The following is a 10,998-nucleotide window of genomic DNA, read 5'->3' as shown; positions in this document are numbered from 1 at the left end:
GGGGGGGTCAATTTATTTACAGTAAGTTATTGGAGACAGCACTGTATTTTGGGAGGAGAAAAAACATTTTTTGCTTGAGTGAGTGAAATGAAAATCAGTTTTTGAATGACTCCCTTCAATTTCTTTTTTGTGAGAACAATAATTAGGTAACAACATAAAAAAAAGTTTAGCCACTTGCCCTTGTACTTCTAAATGGTACTGGCAATATGGTTTGTTGAACGATGAACTGGTACTTTTGATTCTTATACATTATATCCAGTACTTGGTGGATTTAAATCATTCATTTTTTTTTACTGTTTTGACTGACCAAACGTATCCGTGCCAACAATCTTTGAAATAATAAGGTTACGCTAAAGCTACAGTAGAACTCTTCGGCTCTGATGTCAGCCACCCACCAAAAAGTTACTACTTTGGCACCTCAGGTTCTTCGTTTTGATTTTTAATTTTATTTGTTCATTTATTTATTTTGGATTTGTTTGTTTCTTTGTTTTGGTACCCAATTATGCATGTCATTATAGAGAAGATCAGTGGCATTTCATATTCTGCAGTCTCTATTCTCATGTTCATGCTTGCGAAGGTCTTTTAAGAGTAATGAAGTACTCAGTGATGAGGAGCTCTGGGGGCGGGGCTTAGTATATTTAATGATGTCATATGGCAAACGCTTAAAGTTCACGTTGGCCTTGTTTACCATCAGCTCCTCCATAACATCATTTCTTGCATCATTTTCAGCAAGACTAAACAACCTCAAGACAGCAATTCAATCCATGAATGATCTTCCTTTTATTTATTTTTCGCTCATATAATTCACCCCAAAAATTGCTTTCAGCAAATCTTATTTAGTCTAATGAAGTTTTAAAATACGTTCTCCGCTGTCATGTTTCTAAATTAAATGAAGAGGGGTCTTCAGTTCAACAAACAGGAAACATGTCTCTTAGTCACAGGAAAGCATTTCAGAGGTTTAAAATTTAAAAAAAAAAAAAAAAAAAAAAAACACAGGAGGAAATGCCGTGTATCTGAGGTATCCAAAGCACATTTCACAACTCGGTAACGAGCTCAAACCAAAGCTAAAAGGGCGTTTAAAAAAAAAAAAAAAAGGGCTTCTCGCCACATTCCTCCGCTCCCCCCGGGCTCGTCCGCTCTCCGCTGGTCGGCCCATTCGGGCACTTTTTTGGGACTCTCTGCCACTCCAGAATGCAAAGCAGTCTCCACCGACTCAATCCATAACAGAAACACATCACGGTTTGTTATGACAAAACTCTTGTGCGTGGCAGAATCCAGAACTAGGTGCCTATGAAAAGCGCCGTGCGGCTGTTTACATGTCTTTCACGCTAAAGCCCCTAATAACCAGCAAAATATGTCAACAAAAAGAAGGACTGGTCAGTGCTGAAAAGAAGAGTTAACAAAGAGTCATGGAGTCTCAGCTCAACCAGTGAGTCCATGAAACACTTTTTTGGTCCACGCTGGAAAAAGGCATTGGACAAAAAACCTCTCACCCCACAGGCAGCAAAACTCCTCTTAGGGGGAAAAAAAAACAAAAACTTGCCCATTACCCTATAAATAGCTCATCGTTTGAAACTATCACAAAATTGCTGCTGAAGAAGGAAAAAAGTGCAACTACTCTTAGAGTTCCATTTACAACCTCTTTCTTGGTGCTGTTATGGTCTGAGAGCGTGCAATTTTTTGCCATGCATGCTAACTAAACTAAAGCACCATCCCAAAAAACCACTTCACATCCTCTCTAATAATGTAGTTAGGGGATGGAATCTGCCTCATCCAAATGGATGACCAATCATTCTTCCTTTCCATTCTCATCCATCACCGAGACATTACATGCAATGAATCGCCACAACAACCAACACACCTTTTCTCCATCTTTTTTTATTCCATTTCAGCCTCTCTCTCTCTCTCTGTCTCTGTTTCTCTGTTTCTCTCTCTCTGTCTCTCTCTCTCTCCCTCTCCCTCTCTCTCTTTTTTATCTTATTACGACGCGATCGAAACACCTCGGCCATCTCGGTTCGGCAGAGCCTAAGCGGTCAGGAGCGCTCAGCAGTGCCTTCTATTCAGAGAATTACAGTGAATAGCGCATTCTCTGCCAGCATTTATTTCACTATGGTGAGGTATAATATCAGAAAAAAAAAAAAAAAAAGCCATGGGCGACATGGACAGCACATGTGAAGACCGTTGTCATGACGCCTGGAAAATAGCTGGGCTCTGTTCTTTTTCATTCAGAGGGCCTTCTAAAATACTTTCAGAAACCCTTCAAGACAGAAGTGGAGGGCGAGGGGAGAGAATCTCCCGAGAGCAAATTAAGACACGTCTTTGACTAAGGAAACACGAAAAGTTCCCTCTCTGGAGGGCCAACGGCGCGGAAACGTCCGGGAGTGAACTGGGGAAACTCGACGGTTTGAAAGTTTTGTCAAATGGAATGGATAATTTAGCAACTCACAGGCCCCCTGTTAAAACATGTCCAAACCTTCGCTCACCTTCCTGACCGGTCGAACGCCACGATTCGGCTGTTCATCTTACGTGCGGTATCAAAGTAGGACCATCCATAACTATTCATTCCATAACCTCTTCTATTCATCTCACCATACGAAAGTTGTGTTTAAAGACAAGCTCTTATGAACTGCCGTGGAGTCTCACGTTGTCAGCGTGTGACGGTGTACCTTTAGGCTTAAGGAGCGCGTGGGTTCGCATTGTGTGTTGTTCATTTCAAATGTCACCACGCAGTTAACAGTAACTTGTCATTTATCAGAGAATAATTCAGATGTCCCACTCCATTTCTAATGCAAATACCAAATGCATTTTTCACCCCCCTCCCCCAGGCCTCTGAAGGGAAGAAGAAGACTTCACTAACCCAAACACTCACATTCTGGGGTTGTATTTGTCACACAGAAAAGGTGAAGTAAGCAGAGGAAGGATTCTGGGGCAGGGTAGTGGGTTTTTTTGGGGTTTTTTTAGACTGGTCAAGAGATGAACCAGCTAATTTATTCAGCTAAGACCTACATGTGCTTACTGAGGCCCCCGAGAGGGTTACGCCAAATGGGATTACATACTTTTATAGGAACGCAATTCTTATGGGAATTTTGACAACTTAAGGATTTTTTCGATGCAACTGTGTCATTCTTTTTTTTCCATGTGAACTCACAAATTTGAAGCCCTCGACCGGGCTGTCTTAAACACTTCCCGCAGGATGGCGGGTTGAATGCAAATGAATACTGGGCGTTATTTGTCAACAAAGACTGGAAGGTAAATTGTACAGAGCTACAGCTGTTTGCTTTAATAACATCTTCCTAGCTGATGTTTTGTTTTTGATGCACCTACATTAACAGTAGGCAGGCTAAAAGCAACAGAGAACAATCAGGTTCTGACTGGGTGCAGATCTGTTAATGGCTTTGACAGACTTTGTTAATGACTAATTACTGCCTAATATACACCGGTTCTGTCAGCAGCAGTTGGGTCAAATATAGGACTAGAACTAAGGCTGTGATCCTCAACTGAATTCTTGGCCAGAACTTTCACCTTTTAGCTGGATTTTTGTCTTTAGTGCACATAACTAACAGGCTGTACTATTGTGTTAATCTCAGAAGAGAATAGACGTTCATGAAAATTACATTAAGCTCAGTTGTAAATCCTGATGAATCAACTGAAAATCATGCTTAAAAGGTTCTTCTCAGGTTTACACTCCTGTGAACTACAGTGCATGTATTCTTCAGCCCGAGAGATGTGTAGAGTCGTGTAGAACACCAGTATACTGTTGATTACTCCAGATGCCAGGAGCATGTACACCAAGGAAAACAACAGGGGCGACTGTTGACATTCTGAGTTTTGAGAGCTCATCATTTTGCAAATGAGACCTGTCACAATGTTCCTGCCACTCTAAATGTCAGTGATGGAGGGGAGGGGGGGGGAGAGAAAAGAATAAAAAAAAATCCTTGAAGGTAAAAATAAAAACTATACTTGTTGGGTGAGGATGCCAATTATATGTCAGGGAGTCCAGGTAAAAAAAAAAAAAAAAAAAGTTAAACTGCAATTCATGCACCCGCAGGGTGCATATCAGAGAAGCTACAACTTTCTGAATTTTTAAGTATAAGCTATCAATTCAAAATGCAGCAAGCAGGCAGACGTTGCAATGTCAGTGATTTAAAACTTCCAAAAAAAAAAAAAGCAACCTGTGCATGTTTTTTTTTTTGTTTTTTTTTTAAAGAGGAGCATCATGACAATAATTCATCGTTTAATCTGGATGACACGCTGCAAAAAGACGCACGTCTTTCTGCGAAGGGGCCGTACGTTGAAGTCAGCATCTCTCTCTCTCTCTCTCTCTCTCTCTCTCTCTCTCGCTCTCTCTGCCTGCTTCGCTATGCTCTTTAATGACTTGACTGACAGCCAAACCCACACGCCAATGAATGACGATAATTCAAAAACGAGCATCTTTCCATCCTGCCCAGCTCTTACACTCAAAGGCCACGGCCTACGAAAGAAGATCAAAGGTTTGGGGAAGAGGCTTTCAGTGCTCTGCCTTTCACAGCCTTGTCAGCTCCCAAAACAGAGGAGACACGGGCACTTTCAGCCTCTTCCAGGAGAGGACAGGAAAAAAAAAAAAACGGTGCTTTTGTTTCGCACTGATTAAAACCTGCTTTGTAAATGGGTGGCATACAGGCGTACGCATGAGGAAGACATCAATGAGCCAACCTACAGAGACCTTACTTACATCTCGTCAGCACTGAGATCTATTCAGTGAGAAACTTTTTTTTTTTTTTGTTCCATAATGCAAGCCATGGTGCCTGCTTGATCACAATGCAACCAGTGTGCAGAGTAAACCTTGGATTTTGAGTGGGTTTTCTTTATTATAATTATTAGTCCCTGGTGGGTCCCTGGTTCTCTGCTGACTGGTATTCCAGATTTTGATCTTAATCACGAATATCTTTGAGCCAGTTAGCTTGTTCAATTGATTAAGCCATTCTCTCCTCTAACCAGACTTTTAAACAATAAATTTAGCTGTTTGGATCCTAACTTTCAGTGGAGTTTACATCCTTTCTATCAGTCTAAAATAGAACTTAGAAGAAAACGGCTAGACATGATCGAGTTAATTTCTTATAGCATGACTTTTATTTTTACGACCTATACCTATGTTTTCCACAATCCCATGTACAAAATAAAAGAACAATTTCGTCGTAAACAAGCTAACAGGTGGTCACCTCATTGATATTAACGGACTGAGAGGGCTTCAAAGGTAAATACAGGAGGTCAGTACAGGACAGTGTCCCTGTGTTTCGTATTTAAACACAGTATTGTTCACACTGGAAGCACTAATAGGACCATTATTCTCCGAACTCTAGTGGCCCCATCTGAAACCGAAAATCGAACACCGGAGACCATGCGACGATGACTCACTTAGCATCAGGCATGAGAGCGACACCGGTCCACTACCACCTACAGTAATGACGCGCTGTAATGAGAACTGTATGTAATATTGTATATAAGGCATATGGAACAGCTTATGTCACCAATATAAGTAATAATGCAATACTGTTTCACAGTGCGTAAAAGTGCATTACACCCTGCCGCAAAACAAGCTTCTCTGTCGTTTTGATGAAGAGCCAAAATTGTGTGCAAACCCACACAAACTATTCCAAAAACCTGTGTGGAACAAGTTAATGACACCATTTTTTGCTCTTGGCATGCAAATGCGCACCTACACGCTTAAGTTTAGACCCAGTATAGAATATGAACATCAGATTTATTCTCGGATTGTTTAAAACTCAAACAGCCTATGTAGTGGAATTCTATTTTTACAATTAGAAAAACTCTGCATGGATTAGCCTACCAAATTGTTGGATCGTTTGGGTTTAGGAATTTACAAGGCCACTAGAATAGGCTATCAGCAATGGAATGACTAGAATAGTTTTAAGAATACTCCAGAGACAACAGTAGGAAATAAAGTCTCAGAAAGGAAAATAACATGTTCATTCTAGTAATACTTACGGTGCACAGCACGGAGTTCAAAGCTGCGAAAAATATTACGATTTTTGAAGCATCCATTTCACTTATCCGAGCGTATTATGAGAACACCTTCGTGAAATGTTAGTTGACGTTGTAGGAAAAACAAAAACAAAAAATCGACAGTCCAGTGTCGGTGACTCTTGTTCTTTTCCTCTGAATTTACTTCAGAAAAGTTTGCATCGTAGAGCGTTTGTCGTCACTCATGACCAAAGCATTCGCAAAAGAGAAGCTAGAACATGAGAAGTTCAGCATGGAACGCATCCTGTCCGTCGACACTGCATTCGTTCGCTTTGCAAGCTAGTGTCTCCAGTGAGACACCTAAATAGCCTAGCCTGGTTAGACACTTCAGTGACCAATAAGATATCACCATTACATGTGACAGTGCGCTCTCAGAGGTGCCTCTGGAAGCGGTCTAGTAGTTCAGAGCGCTCACTACAGAGTACGATACGCAAAATACAGGCGCCTGTAGGCACTGTTATTTCAAGCTCTCTCTTCTCCCCGCGAGTTTTCATTCGTTAAGAAGAGTTGCGAGGTAAAAGGCATATGCGGATTGTTTGGTTGTCGTCAAATTTAAAGGTGGGCAGAGGGAAATGACGAGAAAGAGAGAGAAAAAAACGCTTGGGACGAACAGCTTTCATATCTCAAGGTTTCATTTCTGCACACAGGCAGCATAGGCTGTAATGGTAAACACACCTGCGACCTCTCCTCAGTCATAATTATAATTCAAAGAGTTTGTAATCTCGACTCAGTTAATCAAAGTGATTAGACAGAATAGTCCTTATTTGGATTATTCTCGTCTTACATTTCCCTCACAGAATTGCCAACAGCAGACCAGTAATCATGAGGCATTTTACCGTGCAAGTTCCAACATCGTGCTTATGGTGTACAAATTGCTCGACAGAATCGGCACCGTTTATGGAGTCATGAACGGAATCGTGGCTCATTAATAGATTTTTTTCTGACTTTTGTTCCTGTTTCTCTCAACCTATAGAATATAAACAAACTCAAATCAGCAATCAAGGCACCCGACCAGCCACCCACATAGGTCTGAATTATGTATGCATGAACCGTCCAGTATATTTCATGAATTTCAATTTGTCATACACCACAACAAAATGGTCAAAGTGATCGAAGAGACCTCACGCAATAAATTAGTTTATAATGATAATCTGAGTTTGTCAGATAAACAGCACGTGTGGCTCTATGCGAGCGCTATGCTATAATCTCTTAAAACACTGTATAATATGTTCTGTTGTGACTCTGTTTTCCTCAAAAATAAATAAATAAATAAATAAAAACCGTACAAAAAATCTCAGAATTTGTTTCACCATAGCTTGCGTTGAAGTCACTAGTTTTTAAACAATAGCACGTAGAACGTTCATTCAGCCGCCAGTGTGAAGTCGTCATCTCTCTCAGTACTCTAAACTTTTGCTTCGTCTGTCAGAGCAAGCGGTCATGCTGAGAAAATCAGCACTTCTCCCTGCGCCTCTTTTATCTGCGTGATGCTCCGAGTATATGAATCACCGCAGTGATTTTACCCTGACACGTTCATTTAGGTTTTTTAAAGGGGGGACTGTAGTCCACTTTCTTGCATTATACCTCAGGTGCGATAGCTTTTTCAAGACATATTCTTAGAGGTTTGTGCATGATGCAGATAAGGAGATAAACAGCGATAGGGATAAATGTCTCTATGAAGGGAAGGGAACGGAAGAGAACGAAGGGGGGGTTAGGCAAGCAAAAGTTAGTTATGCCAGTTGGTTGTTGAGTTCTTTTCGGGTAATGTATGTGCGGCGTGGGTCAGGCGTGTCACTGATTAGATTAGACTCAGTTAATAATGACGGAAAACAAAAGAGACGTTTCAGACGTGCTGTGTTTTCTGAGTCTGCACACACAGGGACCGTGATGCTAACTAGCTTCATTACGGTTTGTCAGAGTTAAAAGCTTAAAAAAAAAACTACACACACACACATTTCTACAGTCGAGTAAACTCATTATCATCAAATGAAATAATCGTTCAATCATCATTTAGAGAGATATAATGAGAAAGGCAGGAATAAAACACGCAGAGGCTGCTCAACCTTCGCGTCGTCTGCGGTTTCTGAAGCAAATCTCTCATCAACCGCCATCACTTCACGAGCACGTGTGAAGGACATAAAGGAGATTCTGAGCGTGGGAGATATTCTCAAGGCTGTTCATTCAGGAGAGAGCATATTGCTCCTAATAATCATATGAACACAATCAACAAAATATATGTTATTAATACCTCACAGTTTATCTTGTCAGTTAAAGGGAATGGAAGATGTTTTTTTTCCCTCTCAGAAGTTTTTACTGATGTTTTTTCAGTGTCCTCCACTATAAGCAAGCATTTCAAATCACTTTTTTTTTCTGAAATAGATGAGTGAAATACAACATCATTAACATAACCATATTGTGTTCTTCGTGCATAAAAACACAAAGCCAAGGGAAATAAACTTCGTCTGAAGGGCTTCAAGTAGCTTCTAGATTGGAAGAAAAAAAAAATAATTAGAAATGGCTTGTGCACTCGCTCAGATTTATTGTTTATTTGGACAGGAAAAACTTGAGGTGTTTCAACTTGAATGGAGGCTATTTCTAATGATGACAGAAAACCTTAATTCGAATCTGTAGCTATAGTGTGCATAAACACCCACTTGGACCATGTTGAGAGAATTTAGTTACGTAATCTCCTGGCAGACTGGGAACCACTGTACGGGTCTTTTATGCAGTGGGCTCTGATATGCAGTATCAATAACGCCTAAGCCCCCTTTTTTTCTCCTTTCAATCTATTTTTACCCTCAAGACACCACCCCCCCCCCCCACACACACATTTCTCTGTGTTCATCGGTTTGGCTGCGATTTCACTTGTCATCTTCAATCAGAGCAGTCTGAAGAGAATTTTTGAGTAGACCATGTAATGTGCTACATCATACACAGCCTGTTTGTCACTGCGGCAAATCGAGACAAAAAAAAAAAAAACCCACAGCCGTCTCTGTTCTTATTCTCGTAGTTTGCCCCGAAGGTTTGCCGTGTGCAATGAAACTGATCTACAGAGAACACTGAGATGCCACACATAACAACTGTCTTAGTCAGTTATGCTTTACAGTAAACATTTCTATTTTCTCGGCAAAACGTAATTAAATAGTGATGAGCGTGACTCATAAGGAGAGATTGAGCAGCTCATTATTCAATACATGTCTGTAAAGGCGAAAAAATCTTAAACATGGTGTGGGGTCAACTTGACTCTGAGTCATTACCATAAACTCTGAGGATGTCTAGATGATACTGCAGATCCCAGAGTTTTTAAATCTTGGCCCTCTATCATAATAGCCAACTGGGAGTTTTAAAGTGGAGCATGCATCTTAAACGTTCAGAACAACAGTGACTGGCATGTGTAGCTAAGAGACTCAAACAGAATACATTATCATGTCCCTTCTTTTGATTTCACCCCCTTTCACGTCTGAATTTTGGAATGTTCTTTTCACTTCTGAATTTGGAATAACCCCTCCCTTTCACATCTGAATTTTGGAATAACCAGTTGCTCATGAATTCTCTTAAGTCGCCCTCCCAGACAACAACCGCCTCAGTCTAGATCAGGACCGCTGCTTTACAAGTTTAAATGGGCCCGGTTTCAAAATCAGGCCTCGTTCGTGGGCCGGGCATTTTTGGCAGCCTGTTTGCATTCATATACATGCATTTATCTGTGGTGCCGTAAACCAGAGTGATACATATGGTAAAATTTCCCAGTGCTGTTGTACTGCATACACCGGCACTCAGGGAATGCCTCTTGTCCAATCACATTTCCGGACCTGAACCATAAATTTAAAATGAGCTGCGATCTCATCTGGGCCGCGGTAAGTTGCTCTCGGGCCAGATCTGGCCAGCGGCCCGTCCATCGAACAGGGGCCCTTGTGTGGATGAATATGGCTAGCGCACATTTCTTCGAATGTATTCTTCCTTAGCAAATCAGAGATGCAGGCGTGGTTGCATGTTTAATGCCTGTAACTGCATAGACGCCTGACGGTTTGTGATCGCTAACGAGAGAGGGGACGGAGAGTGACCTTGGCCGTCGCATCCACCCCGGGGAATAAAGCTAATTGCGTTCCCCTTGACTCGTGAGTCACAGACAGTACGTGTGACACAGCTGGCGTTCAAATCTCGAACATTGTGTAGGTCAAACCTCAGCCATGTTAAACACTGATTTAACCGAATGCTCTCATTTTCCCAGATGGAGAGAAACGTTTGAAATGGGGTTTTTTTTTGGGGGGGGGGGGGGGGGGTCGTTTTTGGTTGTTGTTTTTGGGGGGGGGGGTTGTTTTTGCAATATGCTGGCACTGTGAGCATGACGGTGCTTTCATCACTCTCTATCTGATTCCCAAAGCTACAATAAAAAGACAGGTCATCTGAAACTGCAGACAATGAAAAGAAGAGGAAAATGAATTGTCATGGTTTGGCGTGCCCATGCCTCACGCTGTCATAAGCGACGAAATGAAAAATAATGCAAAATGAATAACAGTCGCGAAAGAATCTCGATGAAATCGTCCGGCCGGCGCAGGATAGGTTTTGGGAATTTAATTTAGTGGTTGAGTAAGTGACAGTGACTCAGAGAGCTGGGTGGAAATGTAGGATTGCCTCTGTTTGAAGTTGCACTGAATTGTTTATTCTTTAATTTTTCATTAAGAATAGATATCAAGGTGAAGAACATCATGACAACTCAATTACACACACACACACACACACACAAATCTTTTGTATAGAGGACGAGTTTTCTTTTTCCTCCATCCACATGAAAATCCTTGACATTCTCTCTTTCATGATATGTAAATATTTCAAGTCTAATTGTCAGCGCTGCTGTCTCATTTTTAGCGAGTCTATTCTTCTCATTCAAAAGAAGAGATGGGCAGAGGGCAACGCCACTGAGACACACTCTCTCTCTCATCCTCTCTCTCTCTCTCTCTCTCTCTCCCTCTCCCTCTCTCT

At 41.3% G+C, this 10,998-nt stretch overlaps 1 protein-coding gene across 1 annotated transcript in view; it reads right to left on the bottom strand.

Annotated features, from left to right (window-relative positions):
* Window positions 1–6,032, bottom strand: part of vipr1b (vasoactive intestinal peptide receptor 1b) — a 49,675-nt gene extending 43,643 nt beyond the window's left edge. The window contains exon 1 of the mRNA XM_030769609.1: window positions 5,986–6,032. The gene's annotated coding sequence lies outside the window, so the exon portion shown is untranslated. The remainder of the gene's footprint in view (window positions 1–5,985) is intronic.
* Between the last annotated feature and the right edge of the window lie 4,966 nt (window positions 6,033–10,998).

Source organism: Chanos chanos, chromosome 3 (assembly GCF_902362185.1).
Source record: "Chanos chanos chromosome 3, fChaCha1.1, whole genome shotgun sequence".
In the NCBI taxonomy this organism is placed as follows: Eukaryota; Metazoa; Chordata; class Actinopteri; order Gonorynchiformes; family Chanidae; genus Chanos; species Chanos chanos.
This window is presented reverse-complemented; position numbering and strand designations above follow the sequence as displayed.